General features: G+C 44.4%; 1 long non-coding RNA gene across 1 annotated transcript in view; it reads right to left on the bottom strand.

Moving 5' to 3' along the window:
- The window catches only part of LOC116280259 (uncharacterized), a 144,731-nt gene that overhangs the window by 73,554 nt on the left and 48,715 nt on the right, over positions 1 to 22,462 (bottom strand). The window contains exons 4-6 of the long non-coding RNA XR_004189554.2: positions 17,059 to 17,174; positions 16,699 to 16,823; positions 11,401 to 11,559 (exon numbers count right to left, since the gene is read on the bottom strand). This is a non-coding gene — a long non-coding RNA (uncharacterized lncRNA). The remainder of the gene's footprint in view (positions 1 to 11,400; positions 11,560 to 16,698; positions 16,824 to 17,058; positions 17,175 to 22,462) is intronic.

The raw sequence follows: 22,462 nt of genomic DNA, 5'->3' as shown, positions 1-22,462 counted from the left end.
GTGTGAATTGTATCCGAAATGTGATGGGAAGCCACTGAAGGTTTTCAGCCGGGAACAGTTGTGATGTGACTTACATATTTAAAAATCACTCTATTTCTTAGAAGAGCATAAAAAGCAATAGAGTTGACCCTTGAACAAAGCGGGGGTGAAGGGTCCCGACCTCACCCCAGTCAAAAATCCACCTATTGCCATCACTGGCTCAAAAACAGAGGAAATGAAAAATGACTCACCCAAGGGCAGAAAGCTGAAACAGTTTAGCAGAATCAGGACTCAAAACTCTTAAGTTCTCTTGATTCAAATATTGTGATCTCTAATCAAACACAAACTTTCCCCCAGACTTACTTACTTAAGACCTGTAAAATGAAAATACAGCTACTATGTTTACTAAAAAAAAATCTGCATGTAAGTGGACCCGCACAGTTCAACCTCGCGGTGTTCAAGGGTCAAGTGAATGTGCAAAAGTTCCAGATAAAAGAGAATATGGTCTATGCGAAGAAAAAAAGAAAAAAGGGGAAAAAAACTACCTCGTCCAGCTGAGGAAGGGAGTAGTCAGGGATGATCCTGGGACCCACGCTCCAGGGTCTTGGGTACTGTGACAAGGATTTGGACTCCAACCCAATGCAATGGATGCTACAGAAGAATTTACAGAAGGACGTCAGATCTCTGCTTCAGAAACACATCAGAGACAGTGATGGCTCCAGAAACCAGAGTGTGGCTAAAAGCCTTCCTCCCTCACAGGGTCAGCATCTCTGCTGTGTAGGGAACATGCACACACCGTAGGAGAGCATGAGTGAGCAGAGAAGTGCTGCGTGTGGAAAGAGGAGGAAGTTGGATGCACACAGCTGCAGGAAGAAGTCAGGAACCCCCCCAGCAGGACCCCCACGGCAGCTGTGTGGACCTTGCGAGGCTCTCCCAGGCCCTGGGTGCCCTGGGATCCCACAGCCCCCTCAGGACAGTTTCTCAAAGAAACCACGAGCCAGAGCTGGGAGACAGGAGAATGATGATTATCTCTTCCAGGCCTATCATTTTACAGATGAAATGAGTCTCCTCATTCCCATCAGCCATATGGCTCTGAGGTTAGCTTCTCCAGAGCTCAGCCACAAAGACTGGCTAGATTTTTTTTTTTTTTAAAGTCTGGAGATATTGGCTAAAAGGACTGTCTCTGTCCCCACCACAAATAATCTGCTTTTGTCCCCCTGTCTGTGAAAGGCCATGGGTTATTTCGATTTCTCATGACATGACTTTCTCTTGCAGCAAACCCAGATCCTGAAAGGCTGGGTCTCTGAAAGGCCTTACCATTGTGCGGTCGGGGGACAGTCTGCCTGGGAAACAGGTCTTGTCTGCAAGGCGCAATTTCCTCCCATGGATCTCTTCCAAGTAAATGCTGCTTATATTATTTGGAGGGGTGAAATCCATGGAGCGTTGGGGTCATATGTTGATACGGAGCCTAGAGATCAGTTTTAACACCTTTTTATGTCAAATACTGTCTATGCAGTCATCTGAAAAACATTAACGAAGCACCTTCTAAATGCCAACTCCTCTGCTCATCACTGAAGACATGATGATAAAGATACAGCCCTACCTTAGGAAGCTTGAGATTTAGCAATTTTTACTGAAATTGAGAAAACATGAAACAAACACTAAAATCCTAAAATACATGAGCCTCAACCTCAATCTTTCCTCAGATAGTCATGAACATTTTATAACTAACTGTATGCTATTCAGAAGGACAAGTGTTGCTTTAGCTCCGAAAGAAATGGAATTTTACTTGATACAAGGAAATTCTTGAGTAGTGAGTCCTTTACTCTTGGTTTCTGGTACATTTCCTAAATGCCCAGTGATTGTCTGTTGCTATAATATATATGGCAGGTCTGGCAAAGGAGGGTTGCAAAGGGGAATTAAGTTTACATGTAAGAATAATGACCACATCCCTAATCTCACTGCAATCATCACTATTAGACCTGGTAACAAAGGAACTGAAATCCAGATAGAGTCAACAACCTAACCAAGCTTAATCAAGCAGCAATTTCCATCATCCTCAATATTGTCACCTCCAATCACTGATGTAACAGTCAACTACTGCGTATTATTATAGTAGTAGCACTCATTCACCTATTTATTAATTGACCAAACACTCACCAAATACCTGTTATGTATAAAACATCGAATAAGACACATGTCCTGCCTCAGGGACTTCCAGCACAATGGTGAATAGAAGTTAGCCAGAAATTGTTAAATCTACTTTATAGGTAAAGAAAATGAGACTTTCAGATGTTTTGTAAGCTCAAACATTTATCATCGGTTGAGACTGGAAATTTATACTGCTCTGTCTCAAACTCCAGGGCTCATCAAACTTGACCAGTCTTCCACTTCAGTTCCATTAATAGATGACACTGCAACCCAAGCTCCACCCTGGACTGGCTCCTGAGTCTACTCAGTGAGTGGGTCCGCTCCTGCTCTCTTCCTCCTCGGGAACATTGTGCAGTCCCCCTCTGTTGCCATGGCAACCCCCCTGTGACTGTGGCCCCAAGCAAAGGGCTGCTGTGTCCTCTGATGGAATCCTGCTTACAAGGTCTGATTATCATGTGCAAAGCCCCGCTTGGAAAAGCATCCTCAAAACTCAGTTGGCTGTCTTCTTTTTATTCTTCTAATATTTTCTTCTATTACCAAAAAAGGGCCTATTCCCATCTTCTGGCCCTCACGGACACTCTTAGAGAACATGCTCCCCTCAGCAATGTTCTCACTCCCCACAATCTGCTTTCCTGGCCACGTGGTACCGGCCCCCTTCCTCCTCCTCGGCCCCTTTCTGTGGCTTAGGAAAGATACAAAGATAGCCTACTTGGGGACACAGGAATGTGACAGGAGGTTGTAAGAAATGGTCAGTTCAAGATATAGTTTGCTGGTTCACCTACCAGATCCGTTTGATGGAGTGAATGTGGGGAAGGAAAATGAGCAACCAGGCGGGAAATCAGGGATCAGGGAAAGACTGGGGGAAGAGCAAGGCTGGGGCTGGTAGAAATCATGGTCTGTTCTGTGCAGGTTAACTCGGGCCTACTTATTAGACGCCCAAGTAGAATGCAGAAGAGACACTCCAGATGTCTGCAGTTCAGAACATCATGTGAAATAAAGCTTGTCATGAACACATGAAACTTTGAACGATTATAAATATTTTGGTATGCTGGAAATGTAGGAGGTATCATAGGAACCAGGGAGAGACAGGGCAGAGACCAGACTGCAAATAGCCCGTCATGGTCAATGGAAATCAACTGAGGGTTAATTTTGAGTCAACTTGTAATTACATATGTAATTTACAATTACATTTCCTTTGAAAAGGTTTTTTTTTTTTTTTGTCTACCTAGAGCAGCAGGGCCTCTGAACCTTGGTACTATTGACACTTGGGGCTGATAACTCTTTGCTGGAGGCGGCTGTCCTGTGCCCTGAAGGACGTTTAGCAGCATTCCGGGCTCCACCTGCTATGTGCTAGTAGCATCACTCATCCCCTCGATCACAACAAACAAAAGTATCTTCAGACATTGCCAAATCCCCCTGGGGGCAAAACCACTCCCAGCTGAGACCCAGGGACCTAGCAGTAACCAGTGTTACCCATTTGCTGTAAAAGTTCAGGGCCTATTTCTACAGACTTACCTGTACATGTATTTACCAATAGTGCATGTTCTTTTTATCTTTTTCACATCTGTTCTCTTACGTTACATGCATCCGTTTTTAAGTTGCTTATTTCACATGGCTTAGTATTTGGGATGTCTAAACATGCCGGTACATAGAAAGCTTTTAGGTTTTCTTTTTTTTCAAATGTGACGTAGTATTCTGTAGTATGTGTGTATCACAGTATATCTGTATCTCTATTAGGGGACCTTGAGTTTGTTCTCAAGGTCCCCTAATAGAGATTCAAACAAATTTGCAACAAATGTCCTAACATATATTTCCTTATATGTGTAAACTTTCTTTTGGGTAGAGAAACATGGAATTGTTGGGTCCCAGAGTATATGCATTTTTAATTTTAATAAAACTACCTCACATAGATTGTTCATAAAAACAGCTGCAAATAATCCCCTCCCTGGATCCGGGCTCCTCTGCGGTATGACATGTGTGGCTCCTCCCCTGGTAAGGTGGTGTCCTCTTCTCCACCTCTTGGGTTTGGGCCTGCTCCGTGACTCGCTGATGCACGGGATGCAGCTCTGTACGAAGAGCTGGGAACACGGGGCTGCCCTGGATACAGCATTGTCCTCAAGGTATTGCGTTCTTGACCCAGGGGACGCTCAGGTAAACAGGAGACGAAGTATTACAGGTTCTGAGGTAGTAATCATTACACGGGGAAGGGGGCCGGAGGTGCTGGGGCTGAGGAGGCACCAAGGAAGGGAGTTGGGGGAGCAAGGGAGTTAAAGTGTCCCCCAAGGGAAGCCAGGTCTTGAAGGACGGGAGGGAGACTGCTGCTCAGGCAAGTCGAGGGTCCACGCAGAGTGGGGACCTTCAGCTTTGGCTTCTCCCAGGACAGAGCTGATCAACCCCGAAGGCTCTGGCTCTCCTCCTCCGTATGGATATGTTACAGGGAAGTCTATCAGATACTGAACACCCGCTGATGCAGTGAGATGAACAAGGGCAAGGTTACGAACTAATTTTCCACGGAGGAGCCCAGCCCTGTGCCAACCTATCAGACCACAAAGGAAGAGGTCTACAGAAAGCATATGGTTTTTTTTCCCAGAACCTAAAACATATCTCAGATAATTGACTTAAACAGGAATTAAACGGACACATTTTTTCGGGATAAGGAATATGAGAGGCAGATTGGTTTTGGCTGTGGGTCAAGTCAGAGGGTGGGGGGTGGGGAGCAGAATCTTGAGAAGTCTTTGCAAAACAAATCTGGAAGCTTCATCTTTCTCTCCCTCCTGTTGTGCCTGGATGTCTCCTTTGACATTTGAAATACCCTGTTGTGCTATTCTTCTCACTAAAAAAACTTTTTTTCTGAGCTAATGCTCAGCTCCAATCACAGGAGTGGCTAGTAAACCCCTCTTTGTTTTCTTTGCCCTTCTCTTCCTTGCCCCCCTTTTTCTTTTCCCTCTAGGGTTGTTTTCATAGGAAAGAAGCATTTCTCTAAGAACACAAAGAATTTAGCTAATGGTCTAGTCATTTTGGAGATGAATAACAGCAAGGTACAGACTTGTCTTCCTGGTACAGACTTTGTGTACATGAGGTAATATGTTAGGACAGTCATCGCCGAAGTGCTTGAAATACAAAAAAGAAAGAAAGGAAAACAAATTAAAGGTCCCATAACACAGATACGGATAAATAAACTGTGATATATCTGTACAACAGAATATTATAAAAAAAAAAAACTGACAGCTTCCTACATAGAGAACCCAAAGCACAAAGGTACGTGAAATAAGCAAGTTAAAAACTGATTCTTACCACACAAGGGTATTTGTGAAAAAGAAAAACAGAGTAGTATTAACAGAATAGTACATTCATGAAAAAGAACAACATAACAGAAACAGAAAACGAACAGAACATGGTAAATATACCGGCACAGGCAAGTAAAAGGAAATAGGTCCCTGAGCTTCTAACAGCACATGGAGGATGCTGGTTACTGCTAGGTCACTGGTTCTCAGCTAGGAGCAGCTGTGCCCCCAGGGGACATCTGGCAACGTCCAGAGAACACTGGAAATATCACAATTGTTGGGAGGAGGGACGGTGCTACTGGCGTGCAGTGGATGGAGTCCAGGGCACACAGGACAGCCACCTCCAGCAAACACATTATCCAGCTCGACAAGGTTGAGAAGCTCTCAGCAGACAAAGAGGGCATCAGGATTAAACAGACGTCAAAGAAATTTAACCGTAATGTTTTAGAACTTTCAAATAAGATGCAATTATATATTACTCATGTAATTAGAAATTAATTAAAAGCTAACTTTGGCAGATTTCCACTGACCACGGAGGACCCTTTGTTACTTGGTGCCCACCTCATCTCTCTCAGGTCCCTCTCATACAGCCTACATTTTTGGCATACCAAAATATTTATAGCCTTTCAAAGTTTTAGGCGCTACCTAATTGCCCATTTTTTTTCCCCACGTGATGATCCTTCAGCTCAGAAAGACTCTCTCCTCCTTCTTTGCCTAGTGAAATCCTATTCATTCTCCAGAACCCAACTCAGATACTATTTTCTCTGCTCTTCCCAGGCGAAGCTGCTCCCGTCTTCTTCTGTGCCATCTCTGCGGAGCCCAGACACCTGATATTAGACCTCAGCACCCTGACACGGGGAGCTTGGTTCTGCAAAGCCCTAACCTGGCCAGCTGTGAGGGTCCTGGCTTCCTGCACATCCCACCGAAACACACTAAAGGACAGGTCACATGTGACACAAACTGTAACATATGAACCCTGCACAGAATCAGGCCCCCACCTCAAGTCAGTAAGGGTCACACACTCGAACACGCATGGAAGTGCTGGATATTGTAAATGTGTCAAGCAGGTACGGAGGGTACTCTGGCAAACTGGAAAGAACAACCCAGCTAGAGGGGCAAAGTTGGCTGTCTCCTCTGATTACTGAAATGTTGCCAGATCTCCTGAGATAAATTGGAAATTTGGAATTTCATCTTACAGTTTCTTACTTCTCAAAGTTTAATATCTAAATCAAAACCCCATGATCATTCTACAAGTGAAACAATTGCGCATCAAAGGATCAGATCTGTCATGAGGGCTATTGATTTTTCAACCCTGAATTATAATGATTCATAAGTGAAATTCCTGAAATGGATCAAGAAATGGAAAATGATGGTCTGGTACAGAGGACAGATACCAAGACACATGAGAACCGAAGATAGCTCACATATCATACAGTCTTTAACATACAGACTCACCCTACAGAGAAACATGGATGGGAAAATCAGACCCTTGTCACCACCAGACAAGTGATACCTCCTCCTGTGGGGAAGAGTAAGAGAAGGGGCCGTAAAGAAGGACCAACTCTCTCTCCCTGAAACTTCTCAGATGACAGAGTGTCCTATTTTGTAAACTGAGGTGGGTGGGGACATGAGACCAAGAGAGAGGATGTTTCTCCTACAGTGATGATATTAAACTAGATCCCCCTTGAATATGATTCTATGATCCTACGAACCGTTGGCAAACACCCAGCTCTCAGGTTTGTAAAATGACCAGAAGACAGACATCACAGAGGACCGTTACTCCAGGCTCATGCAAGAAGTTCTCTTTGGTACCAGCTGCCTCATGAACAATCCTTGGAGCAGAATCATAATAGACAATATCCAGATGATCTTTTCATCTTGTGGCCCTCGAAACCCAGCCGAGGCTGGAAGCCAAGTGAGAGAAGGAAAGGGGTTTGGGCCTCAGTGTCTGATCTGCTGCAACCTTGCCACATGTCTTTGGAGCCAACTCCATTCTCCTGTGTCTCTAGTGGGATCCGTGGTTTAGGATCCTGGACACTGGCCTCGGGCATTTTTCTCTGCATATCACATGGAAAGAGAAGGGACTGGCTCATGATGTAGCCCATTCAGACAAGCAGGAAGGAAGTGGCACATGATCACACTTTCCTGACAAGAGGTGACTCTAAGGTACAGCCCTTCCACATGCAACATGCTGAAACATGCACCTGTTGCCATGGAAACCCCATAATGCAGGGTGATTAAATGCAGTCTGAATAGATCCCATCCAAAAAACTCGCTGAAGCCGGCTGTATTCAGCCCCTTTCATCACCCTAGCCGAGTCCAGCTGGAGCCAGAATTAGTGATGGGTAAGGAGCTCAAAAGGCTGCTGGTCCCCTTCCAGGGCATCTCCGATTTATGTAAAGTCCCTTGGGATTGGAAGACTCAAGTGGCCGAGCTGTCCTGTGAGAGTCGCGACTCCCCTCTCTCTCACCCTGGGCCACAAACTAGCATCTCACTCTGTGTGGGGGGAATGAGGTGGAAGCTAATCAAAGCAGCTTTTAAAAGGCTTTCAGAGTTTGCAAAAAAGGGGATGCTTTGGGTAGAGACAAGAATGCAATTTTACTCCCAGTCTGTTTCCTCTTCTTTCTTAAACACACACAGATTGAGTGAGACTACAGCAACAAGGTTGGAACAAGTGAGAAATTTTAAAAAAGCTATTAAACATGATTTTCTTTCTCCACAGAGAATCATCAGCTATGGGTCATACATAAATTCTGAGTGCCCAAAGTTCTATTCGAAAGATTTTACATTAATTAGACAAAATAAAAACATGCCCCTCCCTTCCCTTCTCCAGGTGTATCCAAACAAGTTATATGAAGACTTTATAAGCTAGCCAGAGCCCACCTATTTGGCTGAACTATATTTCTAGGTTCTTAGGACAAAAGAAATAAATGGAGAAGTGGCAGAGGCCATTTAACAGGAAATATCTCAGGAGATTTTTATGGACCACATGGAATGATCCATCCCATGGGGACAGCTCAACTGGACTCAGAGAAAAGTGAGTTTGCAAAAACTTCATTTGCTCTGAACTTTAATGGCTTCCCCCATCCCCTCCCTTAAATGTCATTATGTGCCTCACACAACTCTTACTGCTCTGGTTCATCTGGACGAGGACAAGTAAGAGATCACATTAGCAGAAAGTCAACAGTCATTTCCTTTCTCCTGAGATGCCTTATAAATCTCAAATTTATATAACAGGTAGGAGAAAGGAAATACTCTTTGCTTTCCCCATTTAGAGCCTTGGGGAAGAAGGTGTTGTTAAATTCTGGATGTGTATTTCTTTAATGAAGCTTTCCAACTCAATTAGCTGGGGATAAAGTGGAGGAAAATTCAAAATAAAGGCAAGGTGCAGATGTATGGTTTCGAAACCACAGCATTCTGCCTTGAAGGGTGCTGCGGTTCCAAACAAAGGAGGGAAGCAGGGCACCTCGTCACTCTCACTTCACAGATGAGGACAGGGAGGTTCAGAGATGGAAGTACCTTTGTGAAAACCAAGCGGCTTGCCAGCCACTTACCACACATGCTCAAGCATAGGACAGCATCGAATGAAGGCTTTTCCCTCATCTTTCCAAACAGATTCAAAGAGGCAAGTTATTTGGCCAATTTATATACTTAAAACATTAGAGATGTGGCTAGAGTAATAAAATGTCTACTTATAATGTTTATCAATGAAGTCACCATATATATCTAAAGACATAAAATTATAAACATTTTTCATCAGTTTTTTTTTCCAACTCTCCATTTTCATGAACCTCTTTTACACAAACTCTTGACATCAAGATCCATCCATCATAAGTCACCTAAAAGCTTTCCAGAGCCCATCGTCTTTGCTGTTATCCAATTCATTTGAGGTCTAGTTCTTGGTCAATCCACAAGCCACAAGTAGGGATTTCCTTAGCAACAGAACACTGTTTGTTTCTTTTGTAATTCATTCTGTCAACATGTATAGTCTTGAATTCCACAATTAAATCCATCAGGAATAATTACAAAATGTAATAAATATCTTTGCCCCTTGCTTTACCCTTTGGTCAAATGATCTGATACGTATTCAAACTTGGCTTTGATTTTAATGAGTTAATGTGATTTCCCCAATAATACTTTTGCTATTAAAAATAAAGCAATTGAGAGATTGTCCATAAATCCTCAGGACTTGTCAGACATTGATTATAAGATGGCCCCTGTTTGCCAGGATAGAAACTGGGTGGACAAAAATGCCCTCTCTTTCCATGCAGGCACATGCTGCCCTGTGGCAGAAGGGGAGGGACTACAGTTCTTTGGCTTCTGGTTGGAAGTTAACACCACTGTGCAACACCATTGATGGCCTGCTTCTGGAGGGCAGGGAAGTGTTTTGTTTATCTTATTCAGGTCCTACAACAATACCCAACACAGAACAGGTTCTCAACAACTATTAAGTAAGTAGATGAATAAATGAAATAATTAATCAAAGCACATATTCCTTCAACATACTTTCCACCCTTAAGGAAGGGAAGGAGGTGCTTTAAAATTCTTAATACTACCAGGTCACCCTCTAAATGGAAGTGATGTACTGTTTCGTTTCTTGTGACAATCCTGTGTGGCAGATCCATACTGCAACATCTCAGTGCTCAGGCTCACCATCCCAGCTCACTAAATAGCAGAAGCAACCAGCTCAGAGTCAGTCCAAACACTGAGTGGCCATAGTAAATGGTCCAGAAAGGCTGATGCCAAGAATCTGGCTTGAGAGTTCCCGGTCTCATGGACGGGTCTCCCCAGGAGGACAAACCCTTGTTCTGGTGCATTGTCAATTACAACCCTGCTTTCCAGCCCACAGGGCCCCCAAGAATCCAGTCACCGCCCCCACGCTGGAGCTGTAAAAGACTGCAGCTGCGGCATTTTCTTGGCTTTGCTCAGCGCTGTAATGACACAGGACTGGGTGGGAGAGAGTTAACAGGAAGGGAGCCTAGGGGGACAGTTTCTGAGAACAAAGCTGCCCACTGCTGAAGCTGTTTGGACTTCAGCATCTGAAAAGCCATCCTGGGATCATGTTGCTGGGAGGCAAGAAGGAGGCACAGAGAGACAGGGAGCAAATCCAGCTCGGGGCGCACGTGAAATGGGCCACGTTCATAGGCAGTATTTTCTGCTCTCCTTTCAGGAATGACTCCCTACTCCCAAAGGTGCTGCACTGCTGTCTTTACTGCCAGGAACAAAAAGCTCAGGGGACTCACCAAACCTCGGCTTCTCCCACTTGGCCTGAGTCTCCTGTCCAGAGCCTGGCAAACAGGAGGTGCACAATAGAGCCCAGTTTTCGTTTTCACTTTGTGTAATGAGCTAACTCATGTCTGGTTCAGAGCACTTTCAAAGCCATTTTATTGACAGACCTTCACCCTCATCTTTTAGGGTAAGCTACGCAGGGCTAGAATTCCCATTTTAACGTGGAGATATGTATTTTTCAACGTCCCCTCAAAACTTCCAGGGTAATACTCACCCTGTCAGGACAACCCATGTACTGGCCACTTCCTGGTCTGACCTCTGCCTCCCTCCCCTGCTTCTCCTTCCTTGACTCTCCCTCCACGGTGCACTCAGGTCACGCTGCGCTGCTTGTGGTTCCTCGATCCTACCACATGGCTTCACACCATGCCTTGACTCATACATTTCCCGACCCCGGAGTGCCGCTGTACCATCCTCTGGTTAACAGATGCATCCTGACAACTGCTACGCATGCTTCAAGAGTCAGACCAGGTTCTCGCAGGGAAGCCTTCCATGAGGCCTTTTCCTCTCCCAGGCTGATCCGTGGTATTCACCTGCACCGTACCGACCATCTCTCTGGAGGGCATTTGCCTATTCACGTGTTGACTTCTCCCCATCTGACTACGAGTTTCTAAAACTCAAGGAATGTCTTGTTGCAAATGATAGCAAACATGAGTCAACATGACCTTAATTAAAAAAAAACTGAGGAGGGCGAATGTACCTGCTCAATGACTCAGCGTAGTGCTGAGGGCACAGCCAGACTCAGTAGCTCAGGTGATTATTTCCAGAATTCCGCCTCCCTCGTGCCCAAGCTCTACTTTCTTTCTTTCTTCTCCACAGATTTTATTCTCAAGAAACATTTCTCTCCACATAGCAGCTCCTAGAATAGAATAAGCAAGTATAAAAAGGGCACAAAGAAGTTTGGAGAGAAAGCTAAAGGCTAGATCAAGCAAAGACGGGTGGTCATCTTAAGGACTTTGGGTTTTATAAATGCATCAGGAAGTCTTACGGGATTTAAACACAAGACACAGACATATGCTAAGACAATCACTTTTGTTTCTACTGAAGAAAATGAATGGGAGAGGCAGAGTAGAACAGAGGTCAGCAGCTATGAAGCTGTTATGAAAACCTAGGGAGCAAAAGTGTGGCGGCTTGAACTAAGCTGCCGGCAATGAAGATGCAGAAGAGTGGAGAGAGCCAGGACCCACTTTGGAAATGAAAACTGGGAGGTTTTCTCATAGACTGGATGGAGAAAGTGGTCATGGAAAGGTAGAAACCAAAGATGATTTCCTTATTTAGGACTTGAGCAACTGGTGATGCCAGTTTCTGGATGTAGAGACAGGTGGGAAGAGGACAGCTGAGAGAGAAGGGGGCAAGTTTAGAGGGCAAAGTCAACAGCTCCGTTCGGATATGTTCACTGTCCATGGGACATCTAGGTGGACTTCAGTTTGGTTTGTGCACAGAATCGCCTGCCAGACCTGCCCCAGACCTGGGTCTGAAATAGGGTACCCAGTGGCTGACCAGGGAAAAACAATGGAGAAAAGTTGAGGGAAGACGGATACTGTGATTGACAAATAGAAATCAACTTTTGAGTCTTGAAGTCTTCACTGGAGGAATTTGCACTTAAGATAACCAGATAACCAGATCTGGGTTCTGTTGCACCCTGGCTGTGTGATCTTGGTCAATTCACTGTCATCCGTCTCTGAATCTTAGCTTCCTCAACTGCAAATGGAGGTGATTCTACGCCCCTTACTCTCAGGGCTTTTGTGTAGATCTGCATGTTGAAAGGTATTGTATACGGTGTGATTTCACTCAGATGTGGAACACAAAACACAAATGACAAACCAAACAAAAACAAAAATGTAAACACAGAGAACTGAGCAATGATTACCAAAGGGGAAGGTGGGGGAAGGGTGAAATGAGTTCAGGGGATCAACTGTATGGTGATGAAACTAAATTTTGGGTGGTTAAGCATGCTGTAGTGTGTACAGAAGTCAAAATATAATGTTGTACACATGAAACTTACACAATGTTATGAACCAGTGCTATCTCAATTAAAAAAAAAAAACCTCATAGGAACAAAAACTTGTTCAACTTGGATTATATCTACAATGTTTTTATAAAACAAAGAACTATCTTAAAATTTTTGACCAGAATAAGATATTGCAAACTATAGAGCAACAAATACCTATAAATCGGCATTAGGATCATTTTAATATACACACAGACTTCAAAACCAAAGGAATTTGTACGTGAAAGCGAGCCACGTAAGAAAAATTGGGTACATTCTTTCTTCAAGCCCTAAACCTTTGAAACGATCCCAAGAACAACCTCGGGCTTCTGGTGTCAATGAAACACTTTGCTTACTTTGTGTTTTAAATTCTCCCATCACCTCCAGTTAGTTACTCACAGCACGTCCCCTGTGGCTGATGCGAAAATGTATTTCTCCCCCTGTATGTCCTAGTTTCTCAGCCTAAATCCATTCCATGTGGCTGAAGGAAGAGGCCAGACAGTATGTGACCTGACTTCCCTCCCCGCCGGCCACCAGAGAGCTAAGAGATGAGCTCCAGGATTTTGCCAGCAAAGGACTGTGGGCTGAAACAACCACCTGCGAACTGAACACTGCAAGTTCATTTATTAATTTATTTAAACAGTAAAGCCTGGGAATGCCCAGGGAAGGGATGAGATCATCCGTCTCATCTGTGAGCAGCGTGCTCTGCAGGTCTTCTCGTTCTGCATTACATCATGCTGGAAAGAGAAAGTGTCTGGATATCCCTTACGCAATCTGCAGGGGTGCGAAGGGAGGGAGATGCTGCTTGCTAAGAGTCGTGATTCCCCAGTTCTGGTCACACGGGAGCACACATGCACACTCACTCTGCCAAGGGTCAGAGAACGTCCACTACGTGCCTGTGGTCTTTAATGTAAAGGTAATCTTGCACGTTCATTAACTTACGCACTTACTGAACAAATGTTTATGTTGAGTGTTCACTACGTGACAGGTACTATTCTAGGTGATGGGGACACAGAGGTGAACCTGCCTTCACGTGGCTGGGATTTTATTGCAAGAGATGGCCAACTAACAAATCAACATGTCACTGTGCGATCCAAAGTCAGGTAAGTGCTCCGAAGTAAAAACGAACCAGGACAAGAAGATAGAGAGTATAGAGGGCTATTGTGGATAAGATAACCAAGGTAAGTTAAGTCCCTCTAAGAAGGTGACATTTGAGTAGAGGCCAGAATGAACTGAAGGAACAAACACCTCTGGAGGAAAGAAAGGGATCTCCAAGCAGAGAGAAGAGAGCGGGCAAAGGTTCCACAGCTAGAAAGTGTTTTTGTAGAGAAGTTACCGGTTTTCACAACCATCATCCTGGAGCATTCCCATAAACCCATAACCCCACGCTAACTCCAGGAGAGAGTCACCCCATCCTCCAGGTGACAGAGCTGTGTGTCCGAGATGCTGCCAGGCCCCTTCTCTGTAAGCAAGTCCATGTATGTATGTATGTGTAGAGGATACATACACACCACAGATTCAGCCCTCACTCAGTTCTGCTTTTAATTCTCACATGTGCTTTCTGTTAGACATTCTTTCTATAGAAGGAAAATTAAAGCAAGAGTTATGTGATTGAGGTTAACAGCAAAGAAAAGCAAGAGGAAAGAATTCTCCCACTTCCCTCTGGTTTGCACATGAATATCGAATGTGTTGCTACATTGGAAGAAAAAATTCTAGATAGTCTATCTAGCTACGTCTTTGGTCGCGTGTCATGCCCCAGCCAGTTGAGAGTTATTCCACTGTGGTGCCAAGGATGACACGAAACCACCATTCTTTCTGTGGACTGAAGGGACAGGCTAGCTGCTGCCATCGGCACTCACATTCAGTGCGAAAACGTTGCTGCAAACACGCTCGTCTCAACTTTTTGTCTTAGTCCTTCATAATCATGAATATCTATTCACCGAGAGCCACTTTCAAAATGGCTTTTACAGACAGACACTGGAGAAACCTTCAAACTCATCCATTTTGCTAATTAGGACCCAGTTTCATGAAACTTGGTGTCTCAGGGCTCTGACTGGGTCTATTAAAAACAAAAAAGGAGGAAATGGCAACAGAGAGCAAAGGAAAGTTAAGCGTGAAGGAAATGGGAAAAGATGAATTCCCATTAATTATGCTGCAGGCACATTTAATACTCATCATAACCACATAAGATGGATATATGTATCCCTATATAGAGGCAATGTGAAGTTTATGAAGATTCCAGACGCAGCTCAAGGTCAGAGCTAGCGAATGCCTCAGCTGGGACTCAAAGCCAAGCTGAGCCTCCCTGTGCTGAACTATCTGCTCCTGCCTTCATTTTTCTCTCTGAAAAGTCAGAGATCGCCAAAAAGTCCACGATTTCTGGTGCCCACCACTCTTTTAAAATTTTCAATCATTAAAAGCCCAAGGGAGTGAAATTTTTGCTTGGTATCCCCAAATATCTAGCAGCTCCATATTTAAACAGAGGATACCATCCTTTTAAAACAGTGCCTCCAAAGACGTCTGGCCCCCGGCTCCTGGCTCCCATTTGAGGTTGTTCAGTGGGGATCCCGTAACGGATATAAACAGCACTGACTAATCCTCAAGGCTCCTGGCTGAGTGGCCACTGATGCAGCTGAGGTTTGATGACACTATCACAGGAAGCATTGGAACCAGCTAACAAGTGCCGTGCTGCTTAGAATGATGGTTTCTTCACAGAGGAAGTAAAACTGTCCCCATTAAAAGTATTTCACACGTTACTTTGATTCATCACGTAACTTGCCATGTGGCGATTACTTGTTTACGTGCCTGGCTTTCCATCTGGCGTGCTGGCTGCCCTGCAGAACCGGGACCACGACTTAGTCATCTCTGTGTCCCCACAGCATGCCACAGTGTTGGCACTCCATCATATTTTAGTAAATGGATGTCGGTTATCTGCTGCTGCAAAACAAACCACTCCAAAATTTGTGGCTTAGGGCAACAACTGTTTAGTAGGCTCACAATTCTGCGGGTCAGCACTTTGGGCAGATACAGCTGGGCGGTTCTTCTGGTTCCATCCAGCCCGACTCCCTCAGGAGAACGTGGTTAGCTGTGTCCAGCTGAGCAGTTCTGTTTCTGAGCGTGGCAGCCCACACGTGTCTCCCCCTCTCCCCGCACTCTGGACTGATTCTGTTCCCGTGGCATGACAGGGATGCGAGAGCAAGTGAGAGAAACAGAAGCATGTGAAACAGAGCGTCTTACAGCCTAGCCTCAGAACTGGCACGCTGTGTCTTCCGTCACAGTCTGCTGGATGAATCAAGACACGATGACCTGGATTAAGAGCATGGGGAGATAGACCACCTCCTGAATGAAAGGGCAGCAACATCACATGGCAATGGATGCAGGCTGAGTAGAGAATCGGGGACATTTTTCCCCACCTATCACAAAATATTTGTCATGAATGAAATGCACAGCATTTTATCAAATTATGATACATGACCTATTTTCGTATTAAAAATTAATGCCCCCTTCATGAATAGCTTACTTTCTAACCCAGAAAAAGGAGACAGAGGTCGCCAACCGCCAACACAAGATTCTACAGGCAGCAAAGGCCAGAACGTAACTCGAAAGGGTTGATGCTCCAAATTAGAACACTGAAGTTCATGGCTTTTGTTTTGGTTTGTTTTTTTTTTCCCTTGGAAGAAGGGGAGTCTCCTGTCCCAGTGTCTGCACAGATTGAAATGAACAGGGCCGGTTCTCTGTTTCACCCCGAAAGGCAGCGTTAGATGGTTTGGTGAAAAGAACATGTTTTGAAGTCAGACTGAGTTTCAAATTCTGGCTTCTACATGTTCTAGTCTTGTGACCTGGTATGATTTAACTCATTCTTCTGAGTTGGTTTCTTTGCAAGATGGAGACTGATAATAACAAGTATGCACAACCGTTATGATTATTCAATGAGATGGTGTAAGCACAACACTTAATAAAGTGTCAGACACAACACAGGTCACAAATAAACATTAGTCCCCTTCATACCTTTCTTCCTGTAGCCTCTGCACGGCTGGAGGACCTCCCCCTAAATCCAGGATAGGAAGACACTTCTTGAAACATCATTCTTGGGAACATTCAAATCCAGTGGTAAACGCCAGGCCTCACTTTTACTGGAAGTTAGAGTAAGTCAAGAAATTTAACTGAAGGGCAATTTAAACAAGTATTTCATATAAAAATATATATGTCAATTCATGTCTGGCAGGTGTCTCATTAACAAAGCATGTGGCTTCAAAGAAACTCAACGAACACGAGTCCCTTTAAGGCTACACTGTGCGTCTGTCCCTGCAGCTGAAGGGGTGGTGGAGGGAAAAGCTGCAGAAACAGCAGCGCAGGGGGGATACCTACCCAGGGCCCAGCTTGCCACGCGGGATGCTCCGGGACGCTCGCTCATTTCTCTATTTCCACACCTGCAATTGAAGAAAATTCCCTCTGTTTGTGCCTCCATTCCTGGTCCTTCATTCCTGAAAAGAAAACTGCCTGACAGCATGTTCCCCTTCGTTCATGTTCCATCTTCCCGCTGAACCTCCCCCACGTCCTCACTCACACCCAGTACTTCTCCCCCCTTTTCCCACGTTCCAGACAATTCCAGTGTGATTTGTTCAGCCTTTAGATAAGTCTAACTACACGACGACTGCTCATAAAAGAGCCTGATGGAAGGGGGATCAGCCACAGTCTGTGATGACTTCTCCCGCCTAGCAGGGCTCCAGCTTTCCAACATGCCGTTTATCTCTTGGCGGTCACCTTCGTATGTCATTAACATCCAGTCCAAACTCCCAGACATCAGTGCAGATCCATCTCAATAACTGCGATCGCCACTGACGTGGCGTGCAGCAAGTCCTGTCCTTTCGACACAATGAGGTCACCAGAGACTAAAAGAACTGGACGACTAATACCGTTTTAAATCCATTCACAGAGACACCTGTCCAGAGCAAAGAGGTTCTGAAATCAGACAGAAAGGCAGCAGGGGTCGGGCGGTGGCTAGAGCTCTGAGCCAGGAAGCCAGGCTGACCTGATTCACGTTCTGCCCCCTACACCACTGATGAGCTGTGCGGCTTCAAGAAGTAAGTTCATTTCTCTTTGCCTCAGTATCCTCACTTATGCAATGCAGATAATAATGCAATTTACCTTACAAGACTATTGTGGGGATTCAAAGTGTTAGCTGGGTAAAATGTTTCAGAGGTGCTGGCGTATGCAAAGGTTTGCTTTTCATGAATATCTGCAATTCCGATTCGGTTGATTGCTGTGTGACCTTGGGCAGGTAAGTAAACCTTTTTGAGTCTCAGTTTACAAATGGAGGTAAGGATATCTGCCTCAAAGGGTGGCTGTAAGAATTCAAGGTATGGTAAGTGATTAGCATGACAATCAGAGAGTAATGGCTGATATTTTTAGAAATAGCAAGAATCACCATTACCATGAAGTCAATAAGCAAGATAATGATTGCCTGAGGCAGATGAGGAGTTACTTTAAATATCACATCACATTCACAAATTAAGTCTTAGGAATCTATTGTGTAGAAGGACAAACAGGAGAAATGAGAGCATTGGAGTTGACCAACTGGAACTGAGTCACTAAATCCACCACTTAGCAGGAAAAAGACACATTACTTGACTTCTCTTTGTTTCTTTTTCCTCATCGGAAAGACTGGAAAAATACCACCTACCTTGCAAGACTGTTGTAGGATTAAATGGGATACTGCGTAAAGCACTTGGCACGTTGCTACAGCTCAGTGAACGGCCGCTACTCTAAATCAAAGGTCTAAGACAGAAAAAAATGACCTGTAATTTTTATTAATATGAAGTGAATTAAGGAAAAAAAAAAACACCTCATGATTTATCCTTGTGAGCTTGGCTCCAGCTAAGTTAATGAAGATGGAAGAGAGAAGAGAAATGGGGGTGAGAGGGACTAAGTACACAGAGTGGGCAGGGAGTTTCGCTGAGGTTAGCTATAAGGAATTTGTGGTTTGATTCAAAAGACTTCAGCTTTATGAGGTTTGAGGGCCTTTTTCAAAAGGGAAACCAGATGTATCAATGGAAAGTTCATGCAAACAGTGCTATCTTCAGCAAATGCTGCTTTGAATCTAATTATGTTATACAGGGCAGGGGTGCCGTGGAGAGGGACCCTGGGATGTTTTTAAAAACTCATTTGATCCTGTTTTGTAGACCTTCAGTGATGTTATCAAATGCGTCATGAGACCAGTACTTTGTAAGCAAAATCCCCCAGAACCAAGAACAGAGGAATGATTACAATATAGCCCCGAAAGCGGTGGTGTTTCCCATCTCAGGCTCCTGCTTTAAATCCTTGAAGAAAACCAGGCTTTCTTCCCTAGGAGTCCAGCATGTTCAGGCCCAAGGCTTTCCCAGCACAGAAAACAGGTACGAGTTGCTTCCTAAAGCCCCTCAGTCACTTTCTTCCAAGTCCCAGAGGTAAAGGGGAAACCTGAGACAATTCACAGTGCTTAAGTTAAATTTCTTTGGCACCTAAACTGCAAAGACAGTAAATTTTCTACTGAGTTTACGAGGATTAATTGGCAGGCCTCATGAAAAGGCCTGGAATGCTTTAAAATATATAAGGAAAAGCCGTCTCAAGATTACCAGGACAAATGCACATAACCATGATGTGGGCACTTACTGTAAGGTGTGGTGAGTAAACCCGAAGGCCAGGACCCTGGGGGGAGGGAGCGCAAGGACATTAGCAGGAAAAGTGAGAGGTACACAGTGAGTGCAGATGACGTGAGGATGATGAGGACCGGGTGAGCCAACATTGGGCATGTGCTGGGCTGTTTTTTAATGGGGCCCTAGACATACTTGTTGGGACAAGAGTTGATTTTTAAAGAGGCCGCATGGAGGTCGAAAGCCAGAGGAGAGCAGTCAGGGACCAAGGCTAAATTCTTATATCCTCAAGTCCATTCTTCTGCCACCACTTTCAAGGATCAAAGCTGTTGTGACTGTTTCCTTCACCTTACTCGAAAGCAGTTTAGGGAAAGGGCAAGAGTAAACGAAATGACAGAGAGCAGGCAATGTGGCATGGTGATCAAGAAGACTGACTCTGAAATCAGACAGCCTGAGATATCAACCACAGCAGAGTTCTGAATGGGTATTTTTTTGGTTCTAAAGCACATGCTCTTAGCTAATTAACTCTGCGAATATCCATAGGTAAAGTGTCCTAACTCTGCTGACCCAAGTAATACGTATAGAAACCTCCTCTTCTCTATCCTGGCTCTAGAAATGATCAGAATAAGAAATCTGATATTTCCATTTGCGGTCAGGAGTTCACTGAGCAGTGTTTTAAGTCAACAAAGGATACGGTCCAAACCAGGTTCATATTACGGTCCATTCTGCATATCCAAACAGGGTTGCCCAACCTTGAGCATGACTCATTTGCTGAAGCAGATATAGTATCACCTCTGACTCAGTCACGGGGAAATAGGTCAGAGCCATTTCCTTAAATGGTCCTAAGTAATTGGGAGAGGGGGGGAGGAGAGCATCTCCAACCCCATGGATGCCAGCTGCCTTGGCCTCAAATCTTCAGTCAGCTCCCTATGTCCTTGTTCATCGACTACAAGGATATTGAAGTGGTCTCTAAATTTCAGATCTACTTGTAGCCAAGATTGGTAACTTTGCTACATATCCATTCTCCAGTTCCAGTAGAGAAACACAAAACCTGGTTTTTATGTGGGCCCATGTTTGGCCATGTAAAGATCACATTTTTCAATCTTCTTTGTAGCTGGATATGAACCCGTGGCTAATTCCTGATGGGTGGGGTAAAACTGAAGTGCCTTGTGCAAGCTTCTGAGACTCTTCTTTAAAGAGAATGTTGAAGCCATCCTGCATGGTTTGACTATTTGTGTCCACCCAATGTCCGTATGTTGAAATCTTAACACCCAATGTGATGCTATTAGGAGGTGATTAGATAATGAGAGTATAGCCTTCATGAATGAGATTAATTCTCTTGTAAAGGAGACTCCACAGAGCTCCCCACCCCTTACGCAATGCGAGAACACGGCGAGAGGTCAACAGTCTACAACCTGGACGAGGGCTGGAAGCCCACCGTGTTGGCACCTTGATTTTAGACTTCCTGCATCCAGAACTGTGCGAAATAAGTGTCTGTCGTTTACCAGGCATCCACCCTCTGACACTTTGGTATAGCAGCCTGGATGAACTAAGACAATTCCCACAGTTATCTTCTCATCACTGCTCCTATTTTGCCACCTGGACTATGAGTTTGGAATATGAATTTAAAGGCCACATGAGGATGGTTGGAAAGATTTCCTGAGAAAAGCCACTCCAGCAGTCCTGGACTATTTAACTCTAGACTTTCACACGAAAAAACAAACTTCAACTGTCTTAAAACCAGTATTAATTTGGAATTTTCCATTACTAGCAGTCAAGCCTAATCCTAAGTAAGAGGTCAATCATGCCACTCTTTGCTCAAGGCCCACCCATGGTTCCCAACTGACCTCAGAGAAAATTCCAACTCCCGTAGCCAAACAGTCGAGGTCCTGATAATCTGTATTTTTTAAAAACTACGTATTTTAAGCTTCCCATCTATGTTTTAACAATCCAGAAATACCTAGTGATCTGCATTTCTCTAAGTAAACTCACAGTTTATCCTGTTTCCATCTCTTTCCACATATTGTCAATGTCTGCTTTGAGTGTCACCCTCACTTGTTTCACAGAAAAGGGCCATTCTTCTCTGACAAACCATCTCTTATTTCTTGGGCAAACCCGTGCACGCCTTCTGCTCTATTCCGGGTGTACCTAATCAGTCATCCCTTTAACCATCACTTCAACACAAACCGAGTCTGTTCATATTTCTGACTCCACCATTAGACTGTCTTCTAGAGGGATGCAATCGTGTCATATGCATCTTTGAAGCCACGTATGCTGCTGGGCACAAAATGATGCTCAGAAAATTCCTGTTAAGTGTAGAAATGTTGATTACCCAGCCGTCTCCCAGTACCAATCAATCGAATGCCTCAATATGCCTTTATTGATTTCTTTAAAGGAAGACTTTGTAAAATGGAAAAAAACAACAAGTTTCAACTGTAGAGCACAAGGAGCTACATTCAGTATCTTGTAGTGACCTATAATGAACAATATGAGAACGAATATATGTATGTACATGTATGACTGAAGCATTATGCTATACTCCAGAAGTTGACACAACATTGTAAGCTGACTATACGTCAATGAAAAAGAATGCAAAGCTTAAAAGAGGAAGACTTTGGAGTCCACCTTCATGTGAATCTAGGTTGTGCCTCTTACAAGCCCTATGGCTCTGGGCAACTCTCTTTCTAAGGATCAGTCTCCTCTTCTGCAAAACAGAAGGAAAGGCCTCCTCCATGTATTTGAGCATCTTTACGTATAATCCAGACAGAACATAGAACATCTAATAATAACGCTCACTGAATGGCACTAGTTATCATATTCTTTAGAAAAGTTTACTCAGGTAAGAAAAGTCACCCCAAAAGCCAACAGGATGCAAAACGGAAGAGACGGCACGGGGAGAAGCCCACAGAAGGCCAGTGGCACAGGCAGCCTATGCGATGGAATGAGTGCTGAATATTCTGATCTTGGAGAGAGCCCCGTCTCAGCCACTCGGCTGCTGTGAGATCAGGAGGAAGTCGCCCCCATCCCCCAGGCCTTAGTTATCCCACGTGTGCAGTGTTGAGAGTACTCAGATGGTATCACAGGACCAGTCTGAGTGTCTCTGATAACTATGAGCAGCTCTTCCTTTGGCCCAATTTCAC

This window comes from Vicugna pacos, chromosome 4 (genome assembly GCF_048564905.1).
Source record: "Vicugna pacos chromosome 4, VicPac4, whole genome shotgun sequence".
NCBI lineage: Eukaryota > Metazoa > Chordata > Mammalia > Artiodactyla > Camelidae > Vicugna > Vicugna pacos.
Note: the sequence above shows the minus strand (reverse complement) of the source record. Positions and strands in the feature narration are given on the sequence as shown.